Below are 20,574 nucleotides of genomic sequence, written 5' to 3'. Positions count from 1 at the left end.
CCCACAGTGCCCCTGCTGCCCCCACACCCGTGTCTGCCGAAGGCCTGTGCCTGTTCTTCATCTCAAGGGGGAGCCCAGGTCTGCTGCTGCTCATTCCTCTGGTTCGTAGGTACTCATTCATCCACACATTTGCACCGCCCCCCAAACCCCACACGCCTACAGTTAAGAGCCCTCAGCAGGCGCTGAGCTCCCACCCTCGATGATCCAGGAGAGGCCGAGGCCCAGCAGCATTGCCCGGGGTTTGTTACATGCAGGCTTGGGCCGCCCATACCCACTGGCTCAGAATCTGCATTTTAACAGGATGAGTTTATGAAGCCTGCTGTGGCCTGTGTGCTGGGCCCTGTGGAGAAAGGGGAACAGGCTGGCACTTCCGGTCATCTAGTGGAGGAGACAGACTGGCCTGTCCTCTGTGCCAGCTGAGAGGGTCAGTGCTCAGATGGCCCAAAGGGACAGCTTCCTGGAAAAGGGGGTTTGTGAACTGGGCCTCAGCGGCGTGCAGCATTCAGGGGGGCGAAATGGGGCTTCTTGAACACATAACTCTGTTTCCTGATTTGTGACCAGGCGGAGGGGACCCAGCCTTCCCCGTGTCTGCTGCCCAAGGGCAGACGGCTAGAGGGAAGCCTCGGCTCAGATCACACCGCTTTGATCAGACTGAAGATGGAGCCTGGCCTGTTCTAGAAGCTACCATGCGTTTATTCTATGAAGGGCTTGACGCCCCCTCCCGAGTATGGGCTGTGTCAGGGAAATGAAGTGGAGTTAGGAAGGAGGGAGCCGACCCAGGGTCCCTACCCTGCTCACTGGCTCGCAGGGGAGACCATGCAGCTTCGGGTGCACTCCCTGGGGGGAGGCCTGGGAGCCTCACTCCTCGGACAGTGTCCTGACTCCGAGAACGCTACCAACTCCAGGTGGAAAAGGAGGTTTGGGGGGAGGGGTTAAAGTTGACAAAAAGCCACCAGCAGGTAAAGGCAGGGAAGGTGGGCCTGGGGACTGAAGACCTTGGCCTGTCGGGTCTGTGCAGCGCGTCCCCGGAGGCCAGCAGGGGTCAGCAGTGGGCCTGGCCATGGATCGGCCAGTGCAAAAGCAAGGAAAGAGGGTTAAACCAGCCACAAAGAAAAGAAACCACCACAGCCAGAGAATCGGCGGCACCCGGGAAAGCATGACCTTTCCAGAGGATTTAAACCTGACTCAGGAGCTAGAGAATTAGGTCCAGCTAACTGGTTGAAAAGGAGCCGATGATGAGCTGCCCTCTCCCAGCACCCACAGGGAGCCTGGAGGAGCCAGCGGCCATGGCCTCGTTCTGGGCAGCAGGCACAGGCGTTCCCGTGCAGAAGCTCTGCCAGTCGCCACGGGGACTCAGCATAGGAAGAACATGAGCTGAGCTCCAGGGCAGCGGAACGTTCACCCATCAGCGAAAACGATGAGACACCCACGCTTCACTGTGATGTGACCTCCTGGGCTGGTCCCGCTTCCTGTGGCCTGGCCTCGGCCTGGACATGGTCACTCAAGGCAATCAAAGGACAGCCACAGCCCAGCTTGAGCAGGGCCCCAGCAAGGGGGCCTTGCAGCCTGCACAACCCCAGAAAGGCCCGTGCAGGCAGGAAGCCTCAGGTTTTTGCTGAGCTGGGAAGGGCCTGCCCAGCTGACCACAACTCTGGGTGGATAGAAAGCCCCAGAGTGAGAACGACCACGGGAGGCCTCACCCCAAACGTACAAAAACCCCCAGGAGAGTCAGGAGAAGGCCCCGAACTTCTTAGAGGAGCTGGCAGAGGGAGCCTGGGGCCCAGCCCTACCCAGCCATGGGACATCCCTTCTAGGTGGGGAGGAAAGGTGGGGGGCAGTGCTGACTCAGGTGCCCCAAGATTCCCCACAGAGGATGCTGTTTCCTTTTGTGCTCAGGATCCATCGACCCTGAGCCGTGGAAGGAGGAGCAGAGGGGCCTCCTGGCCTCTGTCGTGTGACAGATACCCACCCGGCCCCTGCGGTTTCCAACATCCTGTGGGCGGCCTGCTCTCAAACGCCTTCGCTGCACCTCTGGCCAGGGCTGCAGCCGCCAGTCTGCACTCTGCCTGCCTGAAGCCTCAGCAGGCTTCTCCAGGGTAGCCACCGTGTGTCCCCCCAGCACCTGGCGAGCGCTGATGGAAGGGACAGAGGGAGTGAGGGGGGAATGGGAGGATGGCATTCTATGAAGCACTTCTGATCTGCCGCCTTGGTACCCTCCCCTCCATCACCCACGCGGCTCTTGAGGACAGGCTAATACAAGCACACGCCCCCTCCCAACTCCCCTCACACACAAGCTGCTACATGCACTTGAACCTACTACTCTCCTGCTCTATAACCATTGCTGGCTCCCACCTGCTCGCTGAGAAAATCTGAGGCCCCATCACTTTGCTCCCACCTCGTCATCTGCTTCTCTCAGTGGCTTCACATGACGTGGTTTGCTCCCTGTCACCAGAGGCTGTCCTGTATTTTTCCTCTACTGTAACTTTTCTCATGTTGTTCACTCTGGGCTGTGTCCTTCCCCATCAATGCAGCGCATGTGCTGAGGTCCACCTCCAGGGGCCTGAGTGAACTGCCACATTCTGCTGTTTCAGGTGCAGCTGACCTGCCTTGGGGGCCCTTGACTCAGGAAGACACTGTGGGGTACAGCCGGGGCAAAGGTGCCTGTTGGGTGCTAGAGAGAAGGAAAGCAAGGGCGGTTAGAAGAAGGGGTGAGGAGGGCCACACACCGTATCAGAGCGTGCCGGCCTAGAGTGGCAGGACGCAGTTCCAGCCCCAGCGAGGTCAGCTGCCTGCTGTGTGGCTTTGAGGAAGTCACTGAATGCCCCCAAGCTTGCCTGGTTTCCCTACCAACCCCCAAAAAGCAAAGGTCTGCTGATGGTGAGTCTGTTTTCCTTTGTGGCCTTGGTTGGACCACTTTCCCCTGAGCATCAGGTCTGCAGGGGCACTCAGTCCTTGAAACAAGACCCTGGCGTCACCCCTGCCTCTGACTTACAGGGTGGTGACAAAGCCAGAGAGCTGGCCCGAGGCAGCTGCAGCTCACTGATTTGTCTGTAAGGCTGCTGGCTTTTGAAATCAGACAGGAAGGAGGGTTGAGGTGGAGCCCGGCACAGGAAGAGGTGAGGAGCCCCGGCTGCCGTGACAGCCGGTGGGCTCGGGGGAGTGCGGGAGCTGGCAGGCCGCGGCCCTGCTGCCCTGCACGGTCAGCATCTCCTGATCCCTCCAGACAGGGCTTCACTCCTGCCCTGGACAGATCCTGACGGCTCGGGGACCAGGTGACCAGCCACAGAGATTCCCAGGACATCCTCACACCCACCCAGCTGCCTCTGTCCACTGGAGCAGGGCTGAGCCCAGGAGCGCTGGGATGGACCCCCCCCGGTCCCCCAGCGTTGGTGGCATCCCTGGGGCAATGAGGCCCGGGAGGTAAGTCGAGTCCAGACTGCCTCAGTGCAGGATGGGGGAGGAAGAGGAGACAGCTGGCAGAAAGGACCATGACTTTGAAGGCCTGAGCCACTCTGTGGAGTGGTGGCTGGGGCAACTCCAGGAAGGTGTCCCCATGGGTGCCAGGAGCTGCTAGGAAGGACTAGATAACGGTGTGAAATAAGCAAACAGATGCCTAAGGACAGCCCACAATGGGCCAAGGCGACAAAGCCCAGCACCCCAGGTACCAATGATGGGACAGGAGGAGCAGGAAGTAGCTGGAAAGTGCTGCAGGCAGGCAGAGGTGATGTTGAGCAGTGCAGCCCAGTGGTTAAACTTGGAATAAGCAGACCTGGACACCATCCTAGCATCCCCCTTCCTCCCTTAAGATGGAGGGGACAATACCAGACCTGCCCAGGGTCCTGAGGACCAAGGGAGGTGGTGCAGGTGGGGTGGGGTCTATCACCCAGTGCCTGCTCCATAAATGTCGCCCTAATGTTGGGTGAGCAGTCCCCAGGGGCCTCTCCCAGCTGCGCCCTCGGATGGAGGTGAGGTTCATCATTCTGAGACGGACGGTAATCACAGAGGCTTTCTCAGAAGAGGTGCCATAGAGCTGGTCCAGGGTGGCTATTGGTCATAGGGCCCTCCCCTGCGGCCAGGCTCCTGGGTCCCAGGGTTTTTCCCCGTCCCCTCAAAGGACGCACATGCTTTCCCTGAGCCCTAGGGCTCACCCTTGGCCATTACAGGGAAACCTGCAGCTGGCTCCCAGGTGGGGGTGCAGGCTGGGCACCTCCTCCTCTGTCCCAGGGGTGCCAGGATCCCCAGGGTTGAGCCTGTCCCGGTCCCCAAGAGGGTTCCAGGGCAGTGAAGTTAGGAGAGCCGTGTCTCGCGGTGAAGGCACTGCTTCCTCCCTCCTCTGGGAAAGGCTGTTTGGTCTCAGGTGGTCAGCGGTCATGGTGGGGGGCGCAACCTAAGAGGGCTGAGAACTGAAGTCTCGGGCCCTGGGGGGCAGGGGCAGGGGTAGGAGTCAGGAGACAGGAACGTCCGAGAAGCTGTGGCCTGGGACACAGGCAGCCCAGGAGGGAGGGCAGCACTGCAGGCCCCACAGTCACCAAGTGCAGGTGGGCAGAGTGGAGGCTGGCTTGTCTCACACAGGCCTGGCAGACGGGACTGGGGCCCCTGGAAGGAAAGCGTAGGACAAGCCGGGCCTCGTTGGCAGAGACAATGAGGAAATCGGGGCTGGGGCCTCAGGGATGAGACAGAAGCCCAGCTGTGGAGCCTGAGGGACAGGGTCTGAGTGATTCCAGCACAAGGGCGCGCAGGCCCTTAGCTGTGTCCTGCCCCATGGATGAAGCACTGGAGGATGCATGGGAGCGGGGAAGCCCTACTCCAGGGAGGTGGCCGTGGACCCCCGGCCCTGCGTCTGGCCTTGCCCTGCCCGCTACAGCACAGACCCTCTGCAGACTGGCCGCCCTCTGGCCCTAAAAGCCCCCAAGGCGATCCAAGGCCCACCCGCCCTCAGTCTTCTTCCCTTTAAGCTGGGCTCTCAGGCCTCCTGCTGCTCACCGGAGACTGTCTACACTGGGCAGGGTCTACCTGGCTGTCCCTGGTGGCATGTGTGGCCACCGGATGTCACCCTGCTCAGAAGCCTGTGGTAGGTTCCACCCTGTGAGGGTGGCATCTGGGGCTGCAAGCAGGGCTGTCCACACAGGTGGCCAGGTAGCCACCCTCAGCCGCTGCTGGCTCTGGGAGGTCATGGGAATGGTGTGGCTCCTGGGCCAACTGCTGGGGTCTCCTCTTCTGTTCTTGTTGGGACAAGGTGTCCAAAGGTGAAGGCCAGGTTGGGGGGGGGCTCTTATCTGAGTGGGGCCTGAGTAGGGGTGCCAGATAACAGAACACCCTGTTAATACTGAATCTCAGATAAACAATGAGGTTTTTTTTTTTAAGTATAAGTATGTCCCAAGTAGTACATAAGATATACTAAAAGAATTATTCGTTGTTTGTCTGAAATTCAAATTTCACTGGGCGTCCTGTATCTTAATTTGCTAAATCTGGCAACCCTAGGCGAGCTCAGTGGGGCAAGAAAGATGGATGTCTGATCAGGAGGGAATGTTGGCCCCACTGCTGAGTGGCTGATGGGACCCAGAGGCAAGGAGCTCGCCCTCCCACCTTCCCAGGCACACGCAGGCCGGCCTCTTCCTCCCGCTCACTCTCGCCTTCTGCTGTCCCTTCTTTGTCACTTTCCTAGCCTCTCTCTGGCCCAGTGGTTCTCAACTCTGGCTGCTCATTAGAATCACCTGGGTAGCTTTAAAATGCATCCATGTGGGGGCTCTACCCTAGACCAGTGAAATCTCTGTGCAGTTGGGCTAAGCAGTGGCTTTTTTAAAATAGTGCTCCATAGAATGACCATAAAATCCACCAATTCCACTTCTGGGTATACACCCAAAAGAGTTGAAAGCAGGGCCCTGAACTGCTATTTGTACTCCCACGTTCACAGCAGCATTATTCACAAGAGCCAAAAGGTGGAAACAACCTAAGTACAATATCTATTGACGAATGGATGAATAAACAAAATGTGGTCCATCCGTAAACTGGAATATGATTTAGCCTTAAAAAGGAATGAAATTCTAATACCTGTTACAACTTGGATGAGCCTGGAAAACATTATGCTCAAAGAGGCCAGATGCAAAGGGACAAATACTGTGTGGTCCCACTTACATGAGGTACCTAGAGTTGTCAGATTCATATAAACAGAAAGTGGAATGGTGGTTACCAGGGGCTGGGGAGTCAGTGCTTAATGAGTACAGAGTTTCCATTTGGGAGGATGAAAAAGTTCTAGAGGTGGATGGTGGTGATGGTTGCACAACACTATAAACGTACTTAATGTCACTGAATTGAATGCTTAAAAAATAGTTAAAATAGTAGATTTTATGTTATGTATACTTTACCACAATAAAAATTTTAAATTAAAAAAATATATAGTGCTCCAGACAATGTCCTGCCAGAGCTGAGAGGCACTGAGCCTGGCCCTTCTTCAACATGGTCCTGCATGCTCCTGGCCACCACCCCACCTCCACCGAGGCATAGTCTGTTACCTGGTGGGTGTACCTGGACATCCAATGCAGGAGGCTGTGTCCAGCCCTGGGCCACACCCTGACATCGCCCTGAGAGCAGGACAGAGGCCTGAGTGTCCCAGCTCATGCACTAAGAGGCTGCAGTAACAGTGCTTCATTTTGGTTTACATACATTTGAACTTTTAGATAGCTGCTAGCATAACGTTCTCTAAATTGAGGTATAACTTAGTAAAGAGAGCTCAATGGATTTTTATATATGTGTACGCCTGTGTGTACACCATCCAGATTAGTAGATAGAAGTTTCCAGCACCCTAGAAGGCTCCCTCATGCCCCGTCCAGTCAGAACCGCCTCCAAGTATAACCACTACTTTGACTTCTATCTTTTCAGATTGGTTTGGCCTGACTTTAAACTCCCTACAAATGGAATCACAAGAGTGTGTCTCTTTTGCGTCAGACTTCTTTCACTCACAATGTCTGCGAGAGTCAGCCATAGTGTTGAGGATATCAGTAGCTTATTCTGTTTCTTTATGATGTAGGATTTGATTGTATGAACATTCCAAAAAAAATCTCAATCTTTTGTTGATGGACTTTGGTTGTTTCCACTCTTCTGGACTTTATGAATAAAGCTGACATAAATATTCTGATCTGGGTTTTGGTGGACATAAACACTCGTTTCTGTTGGGTATATACCCAGGAGGGAAATTACTGGGTCACAGAAATATGCATATTTAGTCTTATCATTACCAAACATTTTTCCAGAGTGATCTTAATTTTCATTTTCTGATTACTAATGATATTCTCTGCAGTGACATTCTTTCAATTTTTGGCTCAGTTTATCATCAGGTGTCTGTTTCTTACTGATTGATTAATGTGTTGGGGATGTTGTCTCCTAGTCAATGGTTTGGTTTTTCACCTTTTAATGCTGTCTTCTAATGAACAGATATTCCTAATTTTAATGAATCTCAATATATTGTTCTTTTCTTTCATGGTTAGTGCTTTTTGTGTTCTGTTTAATCTTTACCTAGACCAAGTTCAAAAAGATATTTTGATCCTGTATTTTTTCTAAGGCTTGACTGTGTTAGCATTCACATTTAGATCTATGATCAGCTTGAATTAATGTTTTGTGTACGGTGTGAGGTAGAGGTCAAGGTTCACTTTTCCCATATGAATATCCCATTAGCCAGCACAATTTAATGCCCACTGAATTGCAGTGGAGGCCTTGTTATAAATCAGGTGCCCATATATGTGTGGGTCTGTTTCTGGACCCTCTATTCTAGTGCACTGGTCTATTTGTCTGCCCTTGTACCGATACCTATAGCGCTATACTAAGTCTTGATATTGTGTAGTGTAAGTCCTCAGGCTTTGTTCTTCTTCTTCAAGATTATTTTGTCTATTTCAGGGTCTTCTGTTTATGTTTTAGAATCAGCTTACCAATTTCCACCCTCCCCACCCCCTCCAAAAAGCCTGCTGCGATTTTGATTGGGATGTCAATCTATAGGTCATCTTAATAATACTGAGTCTTTCAATCCATGAATATGGCAAATCCCTACTTTAGGTCTTCTTTAATTTCTCTTAGTATGGTTTTATAGTTTTGAGTGTGGAGGTCATGCAAATTTTTTTGCTAGATTTATTCTTTTTTTAATATTTATTTATTTATTTGGCTATGCTGGGTCTTAGTTGCAGCACGCAGGATCTTTGTTGCAGCATGTGGGATCTTTAGTTGCGGCATGTGAACTCTTAGTTGCAGCATGTGGGATCTAGTTCCCTGACCAGGGATTAAACCCAGGCCCCCTGCATTGGGAGTGTGGAGTCTTAGCCACTGGACCACCAGGGAAGTCCCTAGATTTATTCTTATATATTTGATTTTTTAAATGGTATTTAAAATTTTTACTTTTTACTTGAGTGTTGCTAGTAAGTAGAAATATAACTGATCTTTTTGTGTATTGACCTTGTGTCCAGAAACCTTGTTAAGTTCATGTATTAGTTCTAATAGTTCTATTGTAGATTCTTTTGGATTTTCAAAGTATACAGTCATGTCAACTGTGAATAGTGACAGTTTTATTCTTTCCTTTTTCAATCTTGATGTCTTTTATTTCTTTCATTTGCCCTATTGCACTAGCACCTACTTTAAAAAAAAAAAATCATCAACTAGAAGAGGTCACCCCTGGGGAGTGGAAGTGAGGTATATACTTTACTTACTTTTGTATTATTTAAATGATTTTAATGTTTTACTTTTATAATTCTATAAGCAATCTATTTAAATGAGGGGAAGCAATACACATTAGTTAGTAAAATCTAAGCAATCAAAATTCACAAAATAAGAAACAATTCCTTAATCCCACTGTCAAATATTTCCAGCTAATCTCTAGCCAGACAAAAACAGTATCCTATTTTCTTTTTAAAACATAAAGGTATCCTATCATAATTCTCCTCTGCACATTGATTTTTTTTTCCACATAAAAATACATTGTAGGGCTTCCCTGGTGGCGCAGTGGTTAAGAATCCGCCTGCCAATGCAGGGGACACGGGTTCAAGCCCTGGTCCGGGAAGATCCCACATGCCGTGGAGCAACTAAGCCCGTGCGCCACAACTACTGAGCCTGCGCTCTAGAGCCCGCGAGCCACAACTACTGAGCCTGCATGCTGCAACTACTGAGCCCACGTGCCACAACTACTGAAGCCTGCACGCCTAGAGCCCGGGCTCTGCAACAAGAGAAGCCACCGCAATGAGAAGCCTGTGCACTGCAACGAAGAGTAGCCCCCGCTCACCGCAACTAGAGAAAGCCCGCTCGCAGCAACGAAGACCCAATGCAGCCAAAACTAAATAAAATTAATTAATTAAAAGAAAAATTAAAAAAAAATACATTGTAAACCATACAGGAAGCTCAACAAACTCCAAGTAAGATTAATTCAAAAAGACCCACACCAAGACACGTTATAATCAAACCTTCAAAAAACAAAGACAATCTTGAAATCAGCAAGAGAGAAGAAAATCATCACACACAAGGGATCCTCAATAAGATTATCAACAGACTTCTCATCAGAAACTTTGGAGGCCAGAAAAGAGTAGGCTGACATATTCAAATTGCTCAAAGAAAAAAACCTATCAACGAAGAGTCTTATATCCAGCAAAACTGCCCTTCAAAATTAAGGGAGGGGCTTCCCTGGTAGCGCAGTGGTTGAGAATCCGCCTGCCAGTGCAGGGGACACGGGTTCGATCCCTGGTCCAGGAAGATCCCACGTGCTGCGGAGCAGCTAGGCCCGTGAGCCACAACTACTGAGCCTGCGCTCTAGAGCCCACGAGCCACAACTACTGAGCCCACGTGCCACAACTACTGAAGCCTGTGCACCTAGAGCCCATGCTCCTCAACAAGAGAAGCCACCACAATGAGAAGCCTGCGAACCGCAAAGAAGAGTAGCCCCCACTCGCCGCAACAAGAGAAAAGCCCACGCACAGCAACGAAGACCCAACGCAGCCAGGAACAATAAATAGATAAAATAAAATAATAAAATAAATAAATTTATTAAAAAAAAATTAAGGGAGAAATTAAGACATTCCCAGATAAACAAAAGCTGAGGGAGTTCATGACCATGACCTTCCCTGCAAGAAATGCTCAGGGGAGTCCTAAGCACTAGACAGTAGTAACTCAAAGTCATATGGAGAAATAAAGATCTCAACAAAAGTCAACACATGGGCAATTATAAACGCTAGTAACAATGGTTTATAACTGCACTTTTTGTTTTCTACATGATTTAAGATACTAATATATTTAAAGAAAAAAACCAATTATTAGTGTACAAGCTAATATTACTATATCTTTGGTTTGTAACTCCAAATTTTGTTTTCTACATAATATAAGAGACTAAAGAATTTTTTAAAACTATTAGTTTATGTTTGGGGGCACACAATGTATAAAGGTGTAATACTGTGACATCAACAACCAAAAGGGGTGGGGACAGAGCTGTAAAGGAGCAAAGTTTTTGTTTGTTATTGAAGTTAAGCTGGGATAAATTTAAATTAGAGTATTATAACTTTAGCATATTAAATGTAACCCATGGTAACCACAAAGAAAATAACTAAAATATATACACAAAAGGAAATGAAAAAGGAATTTTAACATTTCAATACAAAAAAATCAACTAAATACAAAAGAAGACGGTAATGCAAGAAATGAGGGGGGAAAGTAATAAGGCAGAATAAAAACAAATAGCACAATGACAGAAGTAAGTCCCTTCTTATCAGCAATTACTTTAAATGTAAATGGGTTAAACTCTCTAATCAAAAGACAGAGATTGGCAGAATGGAGAAAACCATGTGATCCAACTACATGATGTCTAACTTTATGAGAGACTAACTTTAGATCCAAAGACTCAAATAGGTTGACAATGAAAGGACAAAAAAAGATATTCCATGGGGAGTTCCCTGGTGGCCTAGTGGTTAGGATTCTGGGCTTTCACTGCTGTGGCTCAGGTTCAATCCCTAGTTGGGGAACTGAGATCCCACAAGCCATGCAGCATGGCCCCACCCAAAAAAACTAAAAAATACATTCCATGACAATAGTAACCAAAAGAGAGCAGGGGAAGCTATACTGATATCAGACAAAAAAGGCTTTAAATCAAAAAAGGTTCTAAGAGACAAAGAAGGACATTTTATATTAATAAAAGATTCAAAACAGCAAGAAGATATAACAATTATAAACATTATATACCTAATGAAAGATCATTAAAACATATGAAGCAAAAACTGACAGGACTGAAGGGAGAAATAGTTCCAAAATAACAGTTGGATACTTTAATAACCCACTCACAATAATGCATAGAACAACCAGACAGAAGACAAATAACAAAATAGAAGTCTTAACACAATTAGATCTAACAGATACATACAGAATACTCGACCCAACAAGAGAATATTCTTTTCAACTGCACATGGGATTTTAACAGAACTGACCATATGTTAGGCTACAAATTAAGTCTTTATAGATTTTAAAAGATAGATATTATACAAAGTATCTTCTCTAACCACAGTGGGATGAAGTTAGAAATAAATAACAGAAGGAAAACTGGAAAATTCATGAAATTGCAGAAATTAAACAACACACTATTTTTTTTTAATTTATTTTATTTTTATTTATTTTTGGCTGCGTTGGGTCCTTGCTGCGGAGCGCCTCCAGTTCCGGCAAGCAGGGGCCACTCTTCGCTGAAGTGCACGGGCCTCTCACCGCAGTGGCCTCTCCCGTCACAGAGCACAGGCTCCAGGCACTCGGGCTTCAGTAATTATGGTGCGCGGGCTCAGCAGCTGTGGCTCACAGGCCCCAGAGCACAGGCTCAGCAGCTGTGGCGCACAGGCCCAGTCGCTCCGTGGCACGTGGGATCCTCCCGGACCAGGGCCCGAACCCATGTCCCCCGCATTGGCAGGCGGACTCCCAACCACTGCGCCACCAGGGAAGCCCAAACAACACACTTTTAAATCACTAATGTATTAAGGAAGAATTCACAAGGAAAATTTAAAAATACTCAGAGATGAATAAAAATGAAAACACAACATGCCAAACTTATGGGACACAGTGAAAGTGGTGCTAAGGGAGGAAACTGATAGCTATAAGTACTTATATTAAAAAATGGGAAAGATCTCAAATCAACAACCTAACTTTACAACTTAAGAAACTAGAAAAAAAAGAACAAACTAAACCCAAACCTAGCATAAGGAAGGAAATAATAAAAATAAAACAGAGAATAGAAAAACGATAGAGAAAAATCAATGACACCAAAAGTTGGTTCTTCAAAAAGATTAATAAAATTGACGAATCTTTTGCTAGATGGACTAAGGAAAAAGACAACTCAAGTTACTAAAACTAGAAAAGAGGGACTTCTCTGGCAGTCCAGTGGTTAAGACTCTGTGCTTCCAATGCAGGGGGCGTGGGTTCGATCCCTGGTCAAGGACCTAAGATTCCACATGCCATGTGGTGCAGGCAAAATATATATATATATTCACTAGTGAATTCTACCAAACATTTAAAGAAGTAATACCAATGCTTCTCAAAATTTTCTGAAAAGTTGAAAAGGAGAGAACATTTCCCAACCCATTCTATGAGGCCAGCATTACCCTGATACCAGAGCCAAACAAAGACACTATAAGAAAAGAAAAATATAGATATCCCTTATGAACACTGATGCAAAAATCTTCAACAAAAACCAAATGGAATTTATTCACGGAATACAAGGATGGTTCAACATAGGAAAATCAACCAATGTAATATGCCACGTAAACAAAAGGAAGGAAAAAACCCACATGAACATCCCAACTGACACAGAAAAAGCATTTGACAAAATTGAACACCCTTTCACTATACGAACACTCAGTAAGCTAGGAATAGAAGGAATCTATCTTCACATAATAAAAACCCACAGCAAACATCATACTCAATGATGAAAGACTGACAGTGATTCTCCTAACATTGGGAACAAGGTAAGGATGCCTGTTTTCACCACTTCTATTCAACATAGTACTGGAAGTTCTAGCCAGAGCAATTAGGTAAGAAAAAGAAACTGAAGGGGAAAAAACGAAATTTCTATCCAAAGAAGATTGGTAAAATTATTATGGCCAAGTTATACAGTGGAAAATTATGTGGCCATAAAAGGCCACACAGAAAAGTCATCCAAATTGGAAAGGAAGAAGTAAAATCATCTGTTTGCAGATACGATTTTTTATGCAGAAAATCCTAAAGATTCCACAAAACAATTGTTAGCACTAATAAGTGAATTCATCAAAGTAGCAGGATACAAAGTCAACACACAAAATTCACCTTCATTTCTATACATGAACAATGAACAACCTGAAAAGGACATCACAAAAACGATTCCATTCACAATAGCATCAAAAAGAATAAAATGCTTAGGAATTAACTTAACCAAGGAGGTAAAAGACTGTACAATGAAAACTACAAAACACTGCTGAATTAAAGAAGACATAAATTAATGGAAACACATCCCATGTTCATGAACTTGAAGACTTAATATTGTTAAAATGTCAATACTGGGCTTCCCTGGCGGCGCAGTGGTTAAGAATCCGCCTGCCAATGCAGGGGACACGGGTTCCAGCCCTGGTCCGGGAAGATCCCACATGCCGCAGAGCAGCTAAGCCCGTGCGCCACAACTACTGAGCCTGTGCTCTAGAGCCTGCGAGCCACAACTACTGAGCCCACGTGCCACAACTACTGAAGCCCGCGCGCCTAGAGCCCGTGCTCCGCAACAAGAGAAGCCACCGCAATGAGAAGCCTGCGCACCGCAATGAAGAGCAGCCCCCGCTCGCCGCGACTGAAAAGAAAGGCCCTGTGCAGCAGCGAGGACCCAACGCAGCCAAAAATAAATAAATAAATAAATTTATTTAAAAAAAAAAATGTCAATACTACTGAAAGCTAGCTACAGACTCAGTGCAATCCCTATCAAAATCTCAATGACATTTTTTTTTTGCAGAAATATAAAAACCCAACTTAAAATTCACATGGAATTTCAAGGCACCCCAAATAGCCAAAACAATCTTGAAAAAGAACAAAACTAAATAAGAACGTGCTGTATTAAAAAAAAAAAAAGAACAAAACTAGAGGACCCACACTTCTTAATTTCAAAATTTACCACAAAGTGGCAGTAATCAAAGGAGTATGGTATTAGCATAAAGACAGACATGTAGACCAATGGAATAGAATAGAGAGCCCAGAAATAAACCCTCATGTATATGGTCAAATGATTTTTGACAAGGGTGCCATGACCATTCAATCAGAAAATGACAGTCTTTTCAACAAATGGTGCTATGAAAACTGGATATCCACATACAAAAGAATAAAGTTGGATCCTTACCTAATACCATATACAAAAATTAACTCACAATGGATAAATGTAAGACCTAAACCAATAAAACTCTTAGAAGAAAACAGAGGACAAAGCTTCACAACATTGGATTTGGCAATTATTTCTTGGATATGACACCAAAAGCACAGGTAACAAAAGAAAAATTAGACAAATTGGACTTCATGAAAATTAAACAATTTTGTACATCAAAAGACACTATCCACAGAGTACAAAAACAACCCACAGGATGGGAGAAAATATTTGCAAATCATGTATCTGATAAGGATTTAATATCCAGAATATATAGAGAACTCCTAAAACTCAACAACAACAAAAAACCCAAACAACCTGATTGAAAAATGGGCAAAGGATTTGAATAGATATTTCTCCAAAGAAGACATATAAATGGCCAATAAGCACACGAAAAGATGCTCAGCATTACTAATCATTGAGGAAACACACATCAAGACTACAATGAAATACCACCTCACACCCATTAGGACGGCTGCTATCAAAAAAACAGAAAACAACAAGTACTGGTGAGAATGTGGAGAAATTGGAACCCTGTGCACTGTTGGTGGGAAAGTAAGATGCTAAAGCTGCTCTGGAAAACAGTGTGGCAGCTCCTCAAAAAATTAAAAATAGAGTTACCATATGATCCAGCAATTCCACTTCTGGGTATAAACCCTAAAGAATTGCAAGCAGGGTCTTAAAGAGTTCACCCTTGTACACCCATGTTTGTAGCAGCATTATTTACCAAAGCTAAAACATAAAAGCAGCCCAAGTACTCACTGACAGGTGAATGGATAAGCAAAATATGGTACCTACATATAATGGAATATTATTCAACCATAAAAGGGAACAAAATTCTGATACATGTTGCAATATGGATGAACCTGGAAAACATGCTCAGTGAAAGAGGCCAGATGCAAAAAGACCAATACTGTATGATTCTACTTATATGAGGTACTTAGAGTCGTCAAAATCATAAAGACAGAAAGTACAGTGGTGGTTGCCCGGGGCTAGGGAGGAGGGGAGCATAGGGAGTTGTTGTTTAATGGGTATAGAGTTTCAGTTTTACAAGATAAAGAGAGTTAAGGGGATGATGGTGGTGATGGTTGCACAACAGTGTGAATACACTTAATACCACTGACCTGTACACTTAAAAATGGTTAAGATAGTAATTATGTTATATGAATTTTACCACAATTTTTAAAAAGTGGGAAAAAAAATTGAAATTCTAGAAAAGGTAAAACTAATCTATAGTGAAAAAAGCAGATGGATGGCTCAGGGCCAGAGGGGTGTGGTTGGGGTAGACAGCAAAGGGGCATGAGGGATCACTTTTTGGGAGAAAGAAATGTTCAGTGACTTGATTGTGGTAGATGTTACACAGGTGTATACATTTGTCAGAACTCATATAACTCTAGTTGAAATGCGTGCATTTTATTTTATATAAATTATACTTCAGGACTTCCCTGGTGGCACAGTGGTTAAGACTCCATGCTCCCAATGCAGGGAGCCCGGGTTCGATCCCTGGTCAGGTAACTAGATCCCACGTGCATGCCACAACTAAAAGTTCGCATGCCACAACTAAGGAACCTGCCGGCCGCAACTAAGACCTGGTGCAACCAAATAAATGATAAAATAAATAATTTTAAAAATATATATATATATGATTCTCATTTAAGAAAAAATTATACCTCAAAAAAGTGATTAAAACCTTTATAACAGGGCTTCCCTGGTGGCACAGTGGTTAAGAATCCGCCTGCCAATGCAGGAGACACGGGTTCGAGCCCTGGTCCAGGAAGATCCCACATGCTGTGGAGCAACTAAGCCCGTGCGCCACAACTACTGAAGCCCGCGCGCCTAGAGCCCGTGCTCCACAACAAGAGAAGCCACCGCAATGAGAAGCCCGTGCACCACAACAAAGAGTAGCCCTCGCTCTCCACAACTAGAGAAAGCCCATGCGCAGCAACGAAGACCCAACGCAGCCAAAAATAAATAAATAATAAATAAATGAATTTTTAAAAAAACCTTTATAACATTAAGAGACAAAAAAATACACTGTGGACATTTCCAGTTTGACCTTATTATTTTTTATGGCCACATAGTTTTCCACTGTTTAACTGTGCCAAAATAATTTCACCAATCCTCTTTGGATAGAAATTTAGTTTTTTTCCCCTTCAATTTCTTGTTGTTGTAAACAATGTTTCAGGATCATCCTTATAGTCACATCTCTGTGCATTTGCCCAATTATTTCTTTAGCATAAATTCCCAGAAGTGGAACTTCTGGATCAAAGATATTTAATGACAATAGATAATGATACATTATGATCCAGAATCATACTAATTTACCCTTCCACCAGCTATGCACTAAGATTCCTACTAATCCCACGTTCTCACCAATGCAGCCTGTTATGTCATTATAATAGCTCCTTGCTTTGTTTTTTCTTGATCATTAGTGGGATTGAGCATCTTTTCAATATCATGGTCACTTATACTTCTATGAATTATCTATGTCCTTTTTTCTATTTCTGTCTGGGTCCACAATTACCTGTCTGTGTCCATCATTCTCTATTTCTATTTCTATTTCTATTCATTTCTATTTCTTTCTTATTGATTTTAAGAGTTCCTTATACATTAAAGATATTAATGCTCTTTCATATATTTGCAAATGTTGACTCTTGGCTTGAGGTTTTCCTCCAACTTTATTTGTGGCATCTATTATTATTTAGAAATATTCAATTAAGGCAAATCTGTTAGTCTTCCCCTTTATGACTCCTGGATTTTATGTCTTGCTTAAAAAAAAGCCTCCCTTACCGAAAGAAAATTTTAAAATATTCTCTCATATTTTCTTATTGTGTTTTTATGGTTTTGTATTTAATCCAAACTGAAGTTAAATTTTGCACTTAATGTGAAGTAAAGTTCAAAAAAAATTTTTTTCATAGGCTGCCCAATACCACTGACTTGAAATGTTATTTTTGTCATATTACCAAATTCCTTCATATGTAAATAATATAAATATATATTTGTTCCTGGAGTCTTTATTATGTTCAATTGACTTATGTTTCTATTTTTGTGCTATCCCACCCTGTTATACATAGCTTAATACTAATGGAAGATTATATTCAAGAATGCAAGTTTGGTTTGATGTTAGAAAATCTATTAGCATAGCTCACAGTTTTGTTTTGTTTTTTTGTGTTTGGCTGCGCCACGCAGCATACAATTCCCCGACCAGGGATCAGGCCCGTGCTCCTTGCAGTGGAAGCACAGAGTCTTAACCACTGGACTGCCAGGGAAGTCCCAGTGTAGTTCACGGTTTAAAGGAGAGATCTGAGGGACTTCCCTGGTGGTCCAGTGGGTAGGACTCCGCGCTCCCAATGCAGGGGGCCTGGGTTCGATCTCTGGCTGGGGAACTAGATCCTACATGCATGCCTCAACTAAGAAGCCCACATGCCACAACTAAGACCTGGCGCAGCCAAAATAAATTAATTAATAAAAATAGAATAAAATAAAATAAAATAAAGGAGAGGTCTGATATACATCAGTCCCGTTGCTCCCTCCAGTGGCTTCGCACCACACTCAAACGCATCCAAACTCCTTAGGGGAGTGACCAGGTCTCAAGCTCCTCTGAGCTTGCCTCCCAACCCCCTTTGTGAGCCCACGTGCTCATTCACTGCATTCCAGCAACTCTGGCCTTTTCCTGCTGCTCTAACACGCAGGGTATTTACACTTGCTGTTCCCCTGGCTCTCTGCATGACTCTCTCCTTCTCACCTTTCAGATCTCTGCTCATATGTAGCTTTCTCACAGAGTCCTTCCCTGGACACTGAAACTAAAGCACCCCCTCCCCCTGGACCCTGACCCTCTCCATCACTCACATGGCTTATTTTATTCAGGCACTAATCACCATCAGAACTGCCTTGCTTATTCACTTGTTTTCTTCTTTACTGTCATTATCCTCCACCCCCACCACACTCACAAGGTAAGGACTTTGTCTAATTGTTCACCTTTACATCACCAGTGCCTGGAACACACAGCAGGCCCCCTATAAATATCTGCCAGCTGGATGAATGATTGGAAGTAAATCATGCGATTATATCAATATTGCTAAAAAGTCATTTGCTCACTTAACAGACATGCCTAAAACTTTTATAACATGTGTCAACATACCTTAAGAGGCAGGTAGATTATACAGCACAAGTGTTGCTGTCAGTGAAGCCTTGGTTTCTATTCCAGCACAACTGCTTCCCACTCGTGGATCCTTGAGAAAGTCATTTAAACTCTCTGAGCCTCAGTGTCCTCATCTATAAAATGCGAGAAGTAATGGTAATGAGAGTTGTTACAAGGTGTAAATGAAATGATGTAAGTACAGTGCTTAACAGAATGTCTGAAACACAGTAAGCCTTCAACAAGTATTATATAATGTTACTTGAATGGCAATAAGAAAGGAGGAATTGAAGGAATCTTTTCCAAGAGGAGAAGAGAACTAATTAGAAACCGGTCACAAACATCAGGTCTAATGGTTTCGGCTAGAACCACTCCTGGGAGAGTCAGGAGTAAGAAAACGATGCCTGCTACAACTGTTGTCCTTCAACATTGCTGGGGGCAGCGGTGGGGCTGGACCATGCAGAGAAATTGTTCAAAATAAGAGATGAAATTATTTGCATTGCGGTAATTCAAAAGCCTGAAGAGAGTTAACTGAAAAATGAGAACTAATGTGACTACTTAACATGTTGGTGGGATACAAGATAAAATACACAAAAATTGCCTTCTTTGACACCAACAAAATTCGTAATAACAACAAGAACTATTTAAAAATACTTAGACACAAAGAAGAAATTGGCAAGATCTAGATAAGGAAAAATATAGTTTTAGCAAAAGATCTAAAGAAAAACCTCAATAATACCTCCATTAATCTGTGCACATTAACATGACTTAAACCAACACCCCATCCAGTTTTTTTCCCCCTTGGTTTTGACATTTAGAAAAATAAAATAGAACAGCCAGAAGGGTCCTGAAAAAGTGTAAGGAGCATGGCCTCACCCTGGCCTATTTCTGAAGTTCCCAGAATAGTTTAGTCAGCTCGGTTGGGCACCACCTACCTCAAATTCATTGCACTAACTTTTCAATATCACCGTGAACTGAATGGTTAGAAAATGCTAGTTTACTTGTTGCCAAGCTTCTTTTAGCATTTTCCAGGTAGAAAGGTTCATCTCAAGTTAAAATGCCTGGGAAGCCCAATTCAAATCCAAGGTCAGCGAGTGTATTGGATCCTAGGGGCTGTAGCCAGTGGACCCCTCTTAAATGAATCACATTGGGACCCAGAGAGCTGCAGGGCTGGAGGGTGCGGGTCGACCTGTTTCAATGAGCTGCTGCCATCTGAAGCAGCAGGCATGACCTCTGCCCAGCCCCACGCCCTGTTTTCTCCTAGACCCGTGGACAAAGGATGGCCGACCCCCGCCCCCTGAGTTCCTGGGGCCCTGCTGGAGGGGCTGCCGAGGGCTGGACATCCTGCCTGCTGCAGGTGAGGAGCGGCTGGGGGCGGGCTCAGGGTCCTCAAGTGTCCACCTTAGCTGATGGAGGGACACATGGGGGCGGCCAGCCTTGGCAACAGAATCCACTCCAGTCCCCAGGGAGGGAAAGGAACGTGAGCAGGTGGGGCTCTGCCTCTCAGCGCCTCGGCATCACTGTTCCCAGCAGAAAACAGTGCTGCCTGCGGGTCAGGAGCCTCTGCGCTTCCCAGAGGCCCCAGGAACACAAAAGAAAAGTAGCTGAGTAGCTGAACCAGCTCTCTCTTCCCTTTTGGCTCCTCCTTTCTTTCTTTTTTTTCTTCTTAAGTTAATAGACGTTAGTTTTTAGAGCAGTTTTAGGTTCACAGAAAAATCAAGTGGGAAATACAGAGATTTCCCTCTACCCCCAGCCCACCTACACGCACCCTTCCCCGACCAGAGGGGCACATTGGTTACAATCAGTTGACTTACACTGACACGTCACTATCACCCAGAGTCCAGAGCTGACATTAGTGTCACTCGTGGTGCCATACGTTCTATGGGTTTGGACAAATGTACAATGACATGAATCTACCACTGCAGTATCATACAGAGTAGTTTCAGTGCCCTAAAAATCCTCTGTGCTCTGCCAATTCATCCTCCCTCCTCGCCCCAAACCCCTGCCAAACACTGATCCTTTTACTGTCTCCATAGCTTTGCCTTTTCCAGGAGGCCACAGGATTGGA

The sequence above is a fragment of the Eubalaena glacialis genome, chromosome 13, assembly GCF_028564815.1.
Source record: "Eubalaena glacialis isolate mEubGla1 chromosome 13, mEubGla1.1.hap2.+ XY, whole genome shotgun sequence".
Lineage (NCBI taxonomy): Eukaryota > Metazoa > Chordata > Mammalia > Artiodactyla > Balaenidae > Eubalaena > Eubalaena glacialis.
Note: the sequence above shows the minus strand (reverse complement) of the source record.